This window comes from Antedon mediterranea, chromosome 8 (assembly GCF_964355755.1).
Source record: "Antedon mediterranea chromosome 8, ecAntMedi1.1, whole genome shotgun sequence".
NCBI lineage: Eukaryota > Metazoa > Echinodermata > Crinoidea > Comatulida > Antedonidae > Antedon > Antedon mediterranea.
Genome location: NC_092677.1, coordinates 1,262,704 through 1,276,445, shown reverse-complemented (window position 1 = coordinate 1,276,445; position 13,742 = coordinate 1,262,704). Strand labels below are relative to the sequence as shown.

At 32.5% G+C, this 13,742-nt stretch overlaps 2 long non-coding RNA genes across 2 annotated transcripts; both read right to left on the bottom strand.

Moving 5' to 3' along the window:
* Positions 1–9,157: 9,157 nt before the first annotated feature.
* LOC140057353 (uncharacterized) lies at positions 9,158–10,362 on the bottom strand. Its single transcript, XR_011846918.1, has 3 exons — positions 10,202–10,362; positions 9,565–9,653; positions 9,158–9,362 (listed from the first exon to the last, which is right to left on the bottom strand). It is a non-coding gene; the product is annotated as an uncharacterized lncRNA (long non-coding RNA).
* A 1,344-nt stretch (positions 10,363–11,706) lies between these two features.
* On the bottom strand, positions 11,707–12,181 carry LOC140057368 (uncharacterized). The gene is made up of 3 exons (XR_011846926.1): positions 12,036–12,181; positions 11,878–11,910; positions 11,707–11,753 (listed from the first exon to the last, which is right to left on the bottom strand). It is a non-coding gene; the product is annotated as an uncharacterized lncRNA (long non-coding RNA).
* Between the last annotated feature and the right edge of the window lie 1,561 nt (positions 12,182–13,742).

Here is a 13,742-nt window from a genome sequence, read left to right as displayed (position 1 = left end):
AGAAATATCAAGTGTGACGTCATCTTTGATCCATGTGATGGTAATCGGTGTTGGGAATCCAACAGGTTCAGTAGAAAACTCTGCTGTATCATCCATATTGGCAGACAATTTGGTTGGAGTCACAACGAGTGTTTCAAGATCTGCGTATTAAGAATTTACCGGTAACCATAGTTTGACAATGTATTAGGGATGAACATACTATATGATATCAGGACAATTGCGATATAATACTTCCGATATGCGCTTACCAAAAATACAGCCGTCGTCTAAAATTGGCTAAGACGTCATTAGTGCATAGGAAAATTTGTCTCATCAGTTTTCACTGTTGTTAACTTACAATGCTATTTGACCTGTATATGCTTAAACTAGCTGATGTTCATTTGAATTCAAAATTATTATACTGTTATTATTATTATTACTAATTAATTACTGAACTATTACTCTGAAATTCTAAAGTAACTTTAAAAGTCGGAAATCAACATTTTAGGTTAAAAGATTACTTTAATTAAGAGATTTATTGTTTTAAATACAAATTCTGCACAGTATATAATTATACTCACAATTGACTGCGAGTGCTGCAAAGTTTTCACCAGAATTTCCAAGATTGGTGCTAAAAGCACAACGATAGTTGCCTGTATCACCTCGTTCAACATCAGTTATTATAAGATTATTATTGGACAAACTGTATCGACCATTGGTTGTTAGTCCTGTAGAAACCACAAGAGCAGGTCCTATTTTGTTGACCATTGTCATCAGTTTTTGACCAAGCCAGTTGCAACAATGAATCTCCTTTCAGAAATGTATAAGTGCACACCATCGTTACATTTTCAAACTCTTTGGCTTTAGCAGCATCCATTGTCACTGGTGTTTGTGCACTTGTATCTGAAACTAAATTAAACAAATAACGATTTACGATTGCGTCATTTTGTGAAAAAAAAGAAGATATTTTTAATATTTGTACTTACAACCACAAAGTTGAACAATTAGAAGACTATCGTACTTGTACATCTTGCCTCCATCGCATCGAATATGTAATCTTTTCTGCTTTATTAGATGATGACTGTTTCACTTTTATTGTCTCGCACTCTAACACACTCTACTGCATTGTATACTGAATTGTTGATTGTTCCTGTCATTGTTATGATTCTGGATTGCCATTCATACTTGTGATCTTTGTTTTACTTCTATCACAATAGTGCACTGTATTTCCTTCCAAATCAAGATGGTAATTTATCTTTTTAATTAATAACAATTATTTAAACACATGGTTTTAGGCCTTATTTATACAGTGCGTTCAACCGCGCAAACTCAAACTGTGGTATTTCTTAAATGTTTTCTTTAAAAACAGAAATGAACCAGCATCGCACCCAACTTTAAGGCCCGGTCCAATTTGTCCATAGAGTTTAATTTTTCCGTTTCAAAATCAATTTGAACATTACTCAATTTTCTGTAAATATATGGTAGCACTCAACCAATACACATCTAGAAGGCGAATTAAATTTAAATAACGCTACGTGTATTGGTGTTAAAATCATTGATTGTATAGTTTATTTTCATTTCTATATCAATGTACTAATGCATTCAAACATTAACGGATCATCAAAGTTGGTCTAGTACAAGCAAGTTTTATTTCCAACAACTAAAAACAAGAAATTCAATTTTAATAAATGTATCGTTGTTAGTTACATATCTTATTTTTCATATTTTGCAAGTTATATGTTTATGGTTTTCATCTTTACATTACATTACAAATTTGATATTTACTTCACATTTTGCTATATTATACCATTGGTGTAGATGTCACTATACGTACTTGTGTACACTTTGTTTAGTTAATGATGATACACATTGCAGCATTCACATTTCTTTGTTATTAAATTTTAAATTAAGATAGAGAAAACACTTTCTCAAAGTTAATTTCTCTTTATTTCTATAATAAAATTAACAAGAGGTATTTGATTGTAGTTTCAAAGCATTGCAATGATCCTATTAATTATGATAATATATTTATTTTATTTTTATTTTAAACATGTATATTATTTTTTATCTTTTTTTGCTTTAACATTTACATATACAGCTTGATTATTGTCTTTCTTCTGTAAATCTTGGTATGTGTGGTTGGTTTCTTTATCTGTCTCTCCAGTATAAGTCATAATATGAATGGTCAAGATATAGGTTTTACACATTCAGAAGCATTTTACAGAAATCCCTTGCTGCCGACAAACGCCTGGTTTTGGTTTGGCGGTACACATATACTCCTGCTGCTAAAAAAAATACAACAGTTCAGTGCATGCAAAAAGAAGAATGAAAATCGTGTGTGTAAACCTTTATTGATATATTGGTGACAATAGTGAGGACGACGAGTGAAATTGAATAATTAAATTAAAGTAACATCCTTACCCCTGATTGGTTGGTGTTTTTCGATGTAGGTACCTTTAAAATAAAATATCATATTTAATGTTAAAATAGTTTCTATTACTTAAGTGTGCGGTATTTAATTAAACCTTTGGTCATTTTAAGTCTACACTTTTGCTTTTGGTTCTACGTTCTGAATTATACTTTACCTGTGCATGTGATTTCCTTATTTTGCTGATGATAAAACACACAAGCAAACAGATAATGAATCCAATGAGCACACCAACAAACGTCATTCCAACAACAAGACCAGTTGAATTACAATCATTCTCTCTCTTTGGAACTTCTGGACTTAAAACTGAACAAATAATACAGAAGGATCGTGTTACCATGCCGTGTTTTAAACATGTTTACAATAATGTAGTGTTGACATTATTTTCCCTTTTAAGGCATGATACAGATCATGGGGATGGGGGCAGAGATATCCCTTTTAATTGCTATCCTTTTTTTTCGCAAATTCAAAATCCCGGAAATTTACAATGCAATGCAAACAAACAAAACCTATGTGTAGTTGACTTACTGGGTATAGAAGAAGTTGTCGCCAATGCTAAAGAAATAGAAAATAAACAAGCAATAATCCGACACGTCATGCGTTCATTTTATATTAATGACTTTAATAAACTAAAACTTTCAGTTATCGCTGTTTTCGCTGTGCTTTATTTTTGTTCCCACAATGACATAATATACTGTAATATGAATATTTCATTTATAATTATGACATGCAGAAAATACTTATACAATGATGCTAATAAAATATATTATTTATTAAAATGTTTATTCCCACAAACCTATTGACAGTGTGGCAGTATTACTAAGTTTTCCTTCTTCTTCAATGTAAGCAGCATTCTCTGCTCTACACTGATAAACTCCTTCATCTTCTTCAACAACGTTATTAATCGTTAATGTTGCATCAGAAGTTGGATACTTGTCTGTATTAGAAACACCAAGTGGATTGCCATCTTTGATCCATGTGATAGTAATTGGTGTTGGTAAACCTTCAAGTTCAGTACATGTAAATATCGCTGTTTCATTTAATGTGGCATGCAATTCTACTGGTTTCAAATCTGGTACTTCAAGATCTGAAATGGCAAAATTATACTGTACAGTTCTTGGATTATCATTTGTTTAGAATTACACAATTGACATGTCTACAATTGTAATACAGTAATTGCTAATGTTTAGTAGTACTCTTTGACAATATAACAGAATACATAGGATATTGAATATTCATTTGGTTCTGATGTAAATAACATCCCTGCATTATAATTGCTTTTCACTTTTTAATATCATATTATATATACATTTTTTAGATTAAATTTGTAAATGATACCATTATGGTTACATTATACTCTAAAAAGCAAACACATAAATTGGAAAGTTAATTACCATAATACCACCAAAATAGAAAAATTTAAAAAAAAAGATTGAATATCACAATAGATGATGATACTTTTTTACTTTTTATCCAAATTATTGGTTTCATTTTTTTTTTCTGATTGTGAAACTTATGATTCAAAGATGAAATAAAAATTACTGTATTAACTGACATGTACTGTACAGTACCTGAAATAAACATATTTAAATAAATTAAAAAAAAAAATCATTTTACTATTAAAAATACTCACAATAGACCGTGAGATTAGCAAAGTTGTCAGCAGTATTTCCATTATTGGTGCTAACAGCACAACGATAGTTGCCTGCGTCACCTCTTTCAACATCAGTTATTATAAGATTATCGTTGGACAAACTGTATCGACCATTGGTTGCTTGACCCGTAGAAGTCACAAGAGCATTTCCTACTACTTCACCAGTGTCATCTGCTTTTGTCCAAGACAGTTGCAGCAGTGAATCATTTGGTTCAAGTGTATAAGTACACGTCATTGTTGCAGCTTCATCAACTTTTGCTGTACCAGCATTCACTGTCACTAGTGTTTGGGCACTTGTATCTGAAACTAAGATTGTCTGTGAAATATGACATATTAGGCCTATACTGAAAAGTGTTTAAATCAGAATTATGATAATAGCAAAATAATAAATCTATATATAAATTATGGTTAATTCTGACATAGGCGAGCACAATGCAAAAACTTCGGTACAAATCTCCGCCTTGGATACCTACCTTATCTATCTGAGATGTACCGCGAAACGGAGATTTGATAACATTAGTGTTCACAGCGACGCTATTGTTCCATATTTCTATCTTAGGAAGATATTATAAAGAGTTTTCTAACACAATTTATGATTTCAACATTAGATTTTCATCTCAATTTCAATTCTTCCCGGTCAAAGTAATTTCCGGGTTTAAGATAAGTTCACCTTGCAACAACCTGGTTTCAAATATTTTCTCTCTTTTATACACAAGGGAGCAGTTAAAATAATAGATTTGACCCTAAAGGTGAATGGAAACAGGCACTTTCCATCAATCAATACAGTGTCCCTTTGGAAGACGAAAAAAAAAATCAGATATAGTAGGACTGGAGCTTAAGTTGGCCATTAATCATAGCCATTTCATTTTTTTGTTTATTTTAAAACATACCGCGCGTGTGTGAAGGTACAGTAGTTAAATAATAGGAATTATACTGCAAAGTAATAAAGATCAAATTAAATATACGCCATAAAGAATCAGAATATATTGTGGGGAATAGTATTCTAAAATTACATAGGGAGATTTGATGATAAGACATTTTTCGAGTGAAATCCCGATAGCTGAGTTTTATTGAGTAAGCTTGCAGGAATAACTGTAGGCTATCTTCCTGTGTCCCGTTAGGACCGAGATGTCTGCCCATGTTGCAAGCCGTAATGTCTTTTTTCTTGGGCCCACTCTGTCACGGCAGTTAGTTTCAAAAGATGATTAAATTAAATAATGTATTAATAATTATTAGGATGGTATTCATTTGAATAAACGCCTCTCCAATAAAACATCACTTTGAATAATAACCCCCCCCCCCCCCCACCTAACCCCCCCCCCCCACCACCCCCAACCCAACTATCTAATATCTAATAAACGTCCATCCACATATTTATAATAACACAATTATACTATTTGTAGTAGAATTCACCGCACTGTTATCTGCAATTTACCAAGCATTTGTTATTCTTTTTTACCACTTTTCATATCTATTAGAGGATTTAATTTGATTATAAATGTTACCATATTATTAGAACTAAAAAATTTAACATATATCCCTCGAATAAGCACCTCCCTCAAATGACCTCCGCCTCCCCAAAGGGCCCTACCAAACAATAAAAACTATACTTTAAAATGTTATTAATCATCTAAAACACTGTGAAACAAAGTAGTTTAGTTTTACGAATGTCAAGCATTTTCAATAATGGTAACCGACAGAAAATGTATAAGGAGAACATTAGAGTGGAGTTGTGGCTTGGTGGTTATGATGCTTGGCTACCAATCTAAGGGTCCTGTCATATGTCAGGGTTTTTTTCTCATGACAATTTACAACTCCACTCCCAAAGACTTAATAATAAGTCTTTGTCTATGTAGAGCATCTTGTGTATATGTTTGTCTTATATGTTCTAGTGCAGTATATAGAGAGCCATCTCGATAGTGCTTTGCACTCATGGCAATTCCCAGGGTGCTGCACTGCTGTGTTGTCATGTATGTGTGCCTGAAAATTGAATAAAAAAAAAAATAAAAAAAAATTATCATTCCGAGAACCATCGTCTACACTTCCTAAAGGGGGAGCGAGCGAAGCGAGCTCACCCTCTAGTTCTAGTAAATGCATTTTTTCATAGAAACACAGACAACCGGAACAACTTTCACTTGATAGTTTATTTTTATGATTGTTGAAAATTTGAACCACCATCTATAATCCGAAAATAACATAACTGTATAACTATTTGTATTTCAATAAATGACGGAAATGTGTAATTTAAATACAAACAAAATTAAATGTTTTCTTAGTTTGACAACAAAACATTAAAGCTTGGTACTTACCAAATACAAGAACAAATAGCAGCAAACAACAAGTAGTCATCATCACAAAGACAGAATTACTAGTATAGTGAATACGGAATATAAATCGAATTGTCCTTCCTTGTTTTGTGAGATTTTGAAAGTAGACCTAATACAGTACGAGTTTATTGAATCTGATGGCTCTGGATTGAATTAATTACACACGCCCTCATCGTTCACTAAGCTATCTCGCTCTATCCCCGGCCACACCCAGTCTAAAACCAAAGATCGTATAACGCGCCACGTAGAGTGGCGCCACTTCAAGACGCTAAAGTATCTTTGGTCTAAACTTTAATTTCTCAAACAATTGCTATTGTGAAATCGGCACAAACTTGATGTGTCCTGCATCAAAAGTAACGATGATTCTTTGAACAAGAAAATGGCATTTTGGTGCCGTTGTTGGTGACGATGGGGTCCATTACTAGGCCTATAGGCTACGGTACTAATATACTAATTAAACGGCCGTCAACTGTTATTATAGGCTACTGATTTCAAAATTGATTTTTCTTTTGCATCTCATGTCACGGCATTTTGTTGTTTAACGAATGAATTTACTCTTTGATTATAGATTGTATTTGAAACATATCTCTTAATTGTTATTATTTGACAATATTTGGACATTTATTTGGAGTTGGACTCATAATGATAAACAAGAACTCATATAAAAGCAAAGTAACACTTTTTATTACAGAACCCATTGTTAGATCCAAGTGATTTAGACCTTCGCCTAGGCCCACGGATAGAAAAAAAAAGTTGTACCATACGATCCATACAGGGTTATTTTAATTGTTTTCATCGTTACATCATATGTTGCTCTATACCACTGGTAGATTATGCCACTATAGGTACATAGAGGTTTTTTTTTATTGTTAATGATGATACAAATTGCAGCATTCACATTTCCTTGTTATTAAATTTGTACGCGTTAAAGAGTTAAATCAAGAGAAAGAAATCACTTTCTACAGATTATGATTTCTCTTTATTTCTATAATAAAATCAACAATAGGTATGTCATTCATGTAGTTTTAAACCAATGGTGTTTCATTAATAATAAGAATAACAATAATAATGTATTTCTTTCATTTTTATTTTAAACATGTATATTATTTTTTGTCCTTTTTTGCTTTAACATTTACATATACAGCTTGATTATCGTCTTTCTTCTGTAAATCTTGGTATGTGTGGTTTGTTTCTTTATCTGTCTCTCCAGTATAAGTCATATACTCTTGCTGCTAAAAAAATACAACAGTAAAGTAAGATGAATTACAATCATGCAAACCTTTATTGTGTATTGGTGACAATGATGGTAATGATTAAAGTGAAAGCGAATAATTAAGGTTGAAGTATAGCATTCTTACCCCTGATTGGTTGTCATTTATTGATGTCGGTGCCTTTGAAATAAAACATCAAAAAGTAAATTGAATGATAATACGTTTGCCATTACGTGTGACGGTATTTCACTTAACTTTCGACTATTTTACTGTTTTTTTTTCTACCTTCTGAATTATACTTTACCTGTGATTTTGTCGTCCTTTTTTTGCTGATGATGAAAACCACAATCAAACAGAGAATGAATCCAATGAGCACACCAACAAACGTCATTCCAACAACAAGACCAGTTGAAGTACATACATCCTCACTATTTGGAACTTCTGTGTACGAACGATATACAAATCAAGAGGATCAGAGTTACCATGTGATTGTGACATAACAAATATACAATAGTCATATTTTTTATTTGCAAACCTAAAAATAGGAAACTATTAGTGCAATGCAAACAAACAAAACGTACGTGTAGTTGACCTACTGGATGTAGAAAAAGTTGTCGTAAATGCTAAAGAAATAGAAAGTACATATGATTATGTTATTTAAACATAGTCAGTTCATCTATTGGTTTTATATATTTTCTTGTTCTATTAATATTATTATAAAAAGGCCTTTTATAATTAAACTGTGTAGCTGTGCTTTATTTCCATTACCGCATAATACATAATTGTTGGAATATTCCGTCTAATTATGATAGACTATATTATACCTATGATCTCAATAAAATATGATATTATTGTATCATTAGTTATAACAACTTTATTGCAACCAACCTACTGAGAGTATAAGAGGATTACTCGGTTTTTCTTCATCTCCACTGTAAGCAGCATTCTCTGCTACACACTGATAATAATAATAATAATAATAATAATAATAATAATAATAATAATAATAATAATAATAATAATAATAATAATAATAAATGAAAACTTATATAGCGCCGGTATCCTCCACCCATGTGGCGCTCATGGCGCTTTGTGCATTAACAACGTGCGAGAACATCAGCGAATAGCGACGTCTTTAGGTTGGTCTTGAAACTGTTTAGACTAGTTGAGCATTTAACTGTTGCTGGTAAGCTGTTCCATACACTTGCGGCCGCAACGTAAAAAGATCTCTGACCCCACTGATTTTTCGCTCTACGCTCTTGAAGAAGGTTTTGTGACAATGATCGTAGGCCTCTGCGGGATGATTCGTAACGATCCACAAGGTCAGATAAATAAGCAGGAGCACTGTCATTTAGGATCTTGAATACAAACAACGCAAGTTTGTACTTAATACGTTGTTGAACAGGCAACCAATGCAAATCCATCAGGACAGGAGTTATGTGAGCGTTTGATTTTGTATAAGTTACAATTCTAGCTGCCATATTTTGCAAGCGCTGCAAACGTTGTATTTGAGATTTTGGTATGCCAAACAACAAGGCATTACGGATAACTTCCGTCGTCCATTTCATCTACTTTATTAATAATTAATAAAGCATCAGAAAACGGATATTTGTCTGTATCAGAAATATCTAGCGTAGCATCATTTTTTGTCCATCTGACATTAATTGATTTTGGTTCACCGATAAGTTGAGTACATGTAAATGTTGCGGTGTCATTTATCATCACAGATAATGTGTCCGACTTCAAAACGGGGGTTTCCAGATCTGTATTCACAAAATCAATTGTCTTTATATTAAAATGATGATTGCCTACTTTTAAATGACTTAAATCTACAGTACGTAATTCGTAGATAAATAAAAATTGGTTACGCTGTCACCGTCCATAGCCATTTCAGTCTTATAGTCTATGTTGAAATAATAGTAGGACCCTACTAATAACATGCATGACAATTAAGTTTCTACTTACAGTCGCTTAGGAAAATCAGGAAAATTAGTGCACATTCACATATCGCCATTACTTCTGTTAAGAATGACATTCTGAGCATGGCTAATAATCTGAAAATAAAATATCACTCTTGTCTCTCAATGTGTATACAGGACACTGATGGTTCTTGTATTGTCTGAATGAGGATTCATTTACATTTTTGTTTACTTACTCCATGATACTGTATGGTGGCCTAATGTTTAGATTATTTGTTTGTGAACAAACATATTTCCTATATATCTATAAAAGAATTGTCTTTTTACAAACACAAAGTTGAAAAAAAAAACAAGATATCACATATCTTGTTTACATTTCCGTTTTCATTACAAATCTATAAAGCAGGAAATCTTAAATACGACCAGTGGGCCTATAAAGCAAAACTATTCCACTATTGTGATTGTATATAATGTATATTGAAATACTGATTGTTATTATTGTTATGAGTGTGGATTTCCATTCATACTTTGATATATTATTATGTCTGCTTCAACCATACAGTATCGTTCATGTCCAATATCGATTGAATCAATATACCTGATTTTTAATAGTGACAATTAATTTGCTAAATAATAGAAAGTAGTTTTATGTATTACGTATATTAACAAAAAATAGAACCAACCTGTAACGTTACTTGCTTGTAATGTCTAATAAGCGTGAAGACTAAAGCCTGGTTTCCATAAAATCGCTACACCGTGTCGCCGACTGCTGTCGCCGACAGAGCGTAGCGATTCTATGGAAACGCTAGAATTTATCGGGGATCTAGTACGCGAGAGCTAAATATTCTTTGGTATACGCGTATACGACTCATCGCCGACAAAATCGGCAAAGTTGAACATGGTTGAACTGTGCCGATTTGTCTGCGATGAATCGGGGAGACCTCCCCGATGCGCGTCGGCGACATTTGCGCGTGTAGCGATTTCAATGGAAACGGTGTAGCGATTTTATGGAAACCAGGCTTAAAGAGTGTGTAGCAATTTTGTAAGAAAATGATTGCTACAGGGAGAGGTAGAGGGCGTCAACCGTCATTAAGCTACATTTGAACGAAAGATGATGAAATTCGTTTCAAAATAATGTTGAACTTATGCACACAATTAAAGAACACTTTAATAATATGAACTTAAACGCGTGTTGGTGTAAGAAATCCTTATTTTTCCTTTGTATGTTGTTTTCAAATATTCAACGATTCAACTACAAGCAAATTTTAAAGATGTATTGTCCATTTGACTAATTACAAAAAAAAATTATTTTTTTTAATTTCGAAAAAAAGTGGGTCATTTTGAAGTATCATAATAGTTATTAACTTTCACCAAAAGTTAGTCAAAAAAAAAATAATTTAACCGAAATACAGATGTTTTTTTGTTCAAAAAATAAATTTGACTTCCAGTCAAACTTTTCAATCAAAACATATCCCATAATGCAATGCGCTTGTTTGGCTACTCTGTATGCATAATCAAACTTCCTCGCGATCTGTGTGAAAACACCTTCTCAACCGTGATGAGTTGTAAACAATCCTAATTAGCATCATGCATAATGCATACTCATGGTTTGAAATCTTTGTTTACTTTCGCTTGCGACGATTTCTCAGACGAAATGTAATCTAATTAATTTACCTGTTAATTACGTAAACTGTTGTTTTGGGTTCGAGTTTTTGACTTAAAGTGAATAACTTTAATATTACTTTGATATGGCCAATTTAAATTTAGAATATTTTTTTTTTCATTTTGTGTGTTTCAAGGGACAATACATCTTTAATTTCAGTACGAAATAATGACCAAGAAATAGAATTCATATAAATGTATCTTGTTTTTTAGATATGTCTTATGGCTTTCATCTTTACATCACATCTTGCTATACGCCATAGGCAATGGCACTAGGTATAAAGTGTATGGGTTTTTTATAACAAATTGGAGAATTCAATTTTTTCTTGTTATTTTAAATTACTTAATTAATTAATTTGTCAGTTTTACCCATAAATGATTGAGTTATATTATTAAAATCAACAATTTACAAACTGTGATATTTCATTAACAATTTAAGATGCATTATTTGTTGTCTCTCTTTGCTTTAACATTTACATATACAGCTTGATTATCGTCTTTCTTCTGTAAATCTTGGTATGTGTGGGTTGTTTCTTTATCTGTCTCTCCAGTGTATGTCATATACGCCTGCTGCTAAAACTAGAGTTTATTGGATAGAAAAAGAATTAGAATCGTGTAAACCTTATTGGTGACAATTTTGATGATAATTAGTGAAACAAAGTGAAAATTAGCAGTGAAAGCTGTATGGCATCCTTACCCCTGATTGGTTGTCGTTTTTCGATGTCGGTGCCTTTAAAATAAAACATCAACAAGTACATTTAATGTATATTTCTATATACTATTTGCAGTGTACAGTATTTCTCTAAACCTTGGCTATTTTGCCCTTTTTGTTCTACTTTCTGAATTATACTTTACCTTTGGATGTGACTTCTTTATTTTGCTGATGATAAAACACATAAGAAAACATAGAATGAATCCCATGAGCACACCAACAAACGTCATTCCAACAACAAAACCAGTTGAATTACACACACGCTCACTATTTGAAACGTCTGTACTTGAAACTAAACAAATAATACAGAAGGCTAAGTGTTACCATGTTTTAAACATGTTTACAATAATGAAATGTTGACAAATATACAACGGTCATCATTATTTTCCCTTTTAAGCACTCATGCAGATCCTAGAGATGGGGCGGGGATATCCCTCCAATTTCTATCCTTGTTTTCTTTTCTCAAATGCAAAAACCTGAAACTTTACAATACAATGCATGCAAGCAAAACCTACTGGATATAAAAGAAGTTGTCGTTAATGCTAAAGAAATAGAAAATACAAAATTGCAATATTAATAAAACACGCCATGCGTTCACATTACAAAAGGCCTTTAATTACTAAAATAAACTGAAACTTTCAGATTTTGCTGTAGCTGTGCTCTATTTTTGTTACCGCATGACATAATATACTGTAATATGAATATTCCATTAATAATTATGACTTGTAGAAACTACTTATAATATGATGCCAATAAAATATATTATTTATCAAAATGTTTATTTTCACCAACCTATTGATAGTGTGGCAGTATTACTAAGTTTCCCATCTGTTCCACTGTAAGCAGCATTCTCTGCTCTACACTGATAAACTCCCTCGTCTGTTTCAGCAACTTTATTAATCGTTAATGCTACATCACAAGACGGATACTTGTCTGTATCAGAAACATCAAGTTCATTGCCATCTTTGATCCATGTTATGGTAATCGGTGTTGGAATACCATCAAGTGAAGTACATATAAATGTTGCTGTGTCATTTATCATGATGGATAATCCTTCTTCTGGCTTAAAAAAAGGTTCTGAAACATCTAGAAAAACAAAAGAATAATCTTACTATACAAGCACAACACAGGATTTTTATCATGTTTACATTAGGCCTAGTGTTTAAAAGTAATTGTTAGAAAAACAAGGCCATATAGATGGATGCAGTCGCGTGCTCATTAGTGTTTACCGACCGACCGACCAATTGACCGAAATTACTGAACATGTTTAAAAATGTTGAAATGTTTAAAAACATTTATATTTTTTTAATTTACAAGTGCGTAGCCTGTCACTTTTGACGTGCTCGTATAACGTAATTTCGAGTTGAAAAGTAAGTCAAGAAAACAGAAATCGGGCAAAAAGAGTGCGTAACAACATTTAACGCGCAGTGCGCGCGCAAAAATCTGCGGACTCATGGCAATTTTGTAAACGCTTAAAATTGCCTGAAACGTACTCTTATTTCATCGCAAATAAATTTTGAAAATTTTAAGCGCGCGTACGCATGCGTTACATGCGCTACGTACGTAATTGTATTGCCATATGATGATTTATGCCCTGAAATTTATGAGTACCAAATTTTTTTTAATTGTGATTCATGGTATTGAAGATATGATTACAAACGTGATTTCGTTAAATCGTGCGTAGACCGCGTAATTTTTTATTGCGCACCGTGAAAACATAACCACATCGATTCCTGGCCATAAGGAATATACTGTGAAAAATTGACTTAGATTAAACTGATATCAAGATAAGGTCTGAAAGTCTAAAAATGAATTGTCTAACAAGTTATGTGTATAACTGTTTGTTTCAT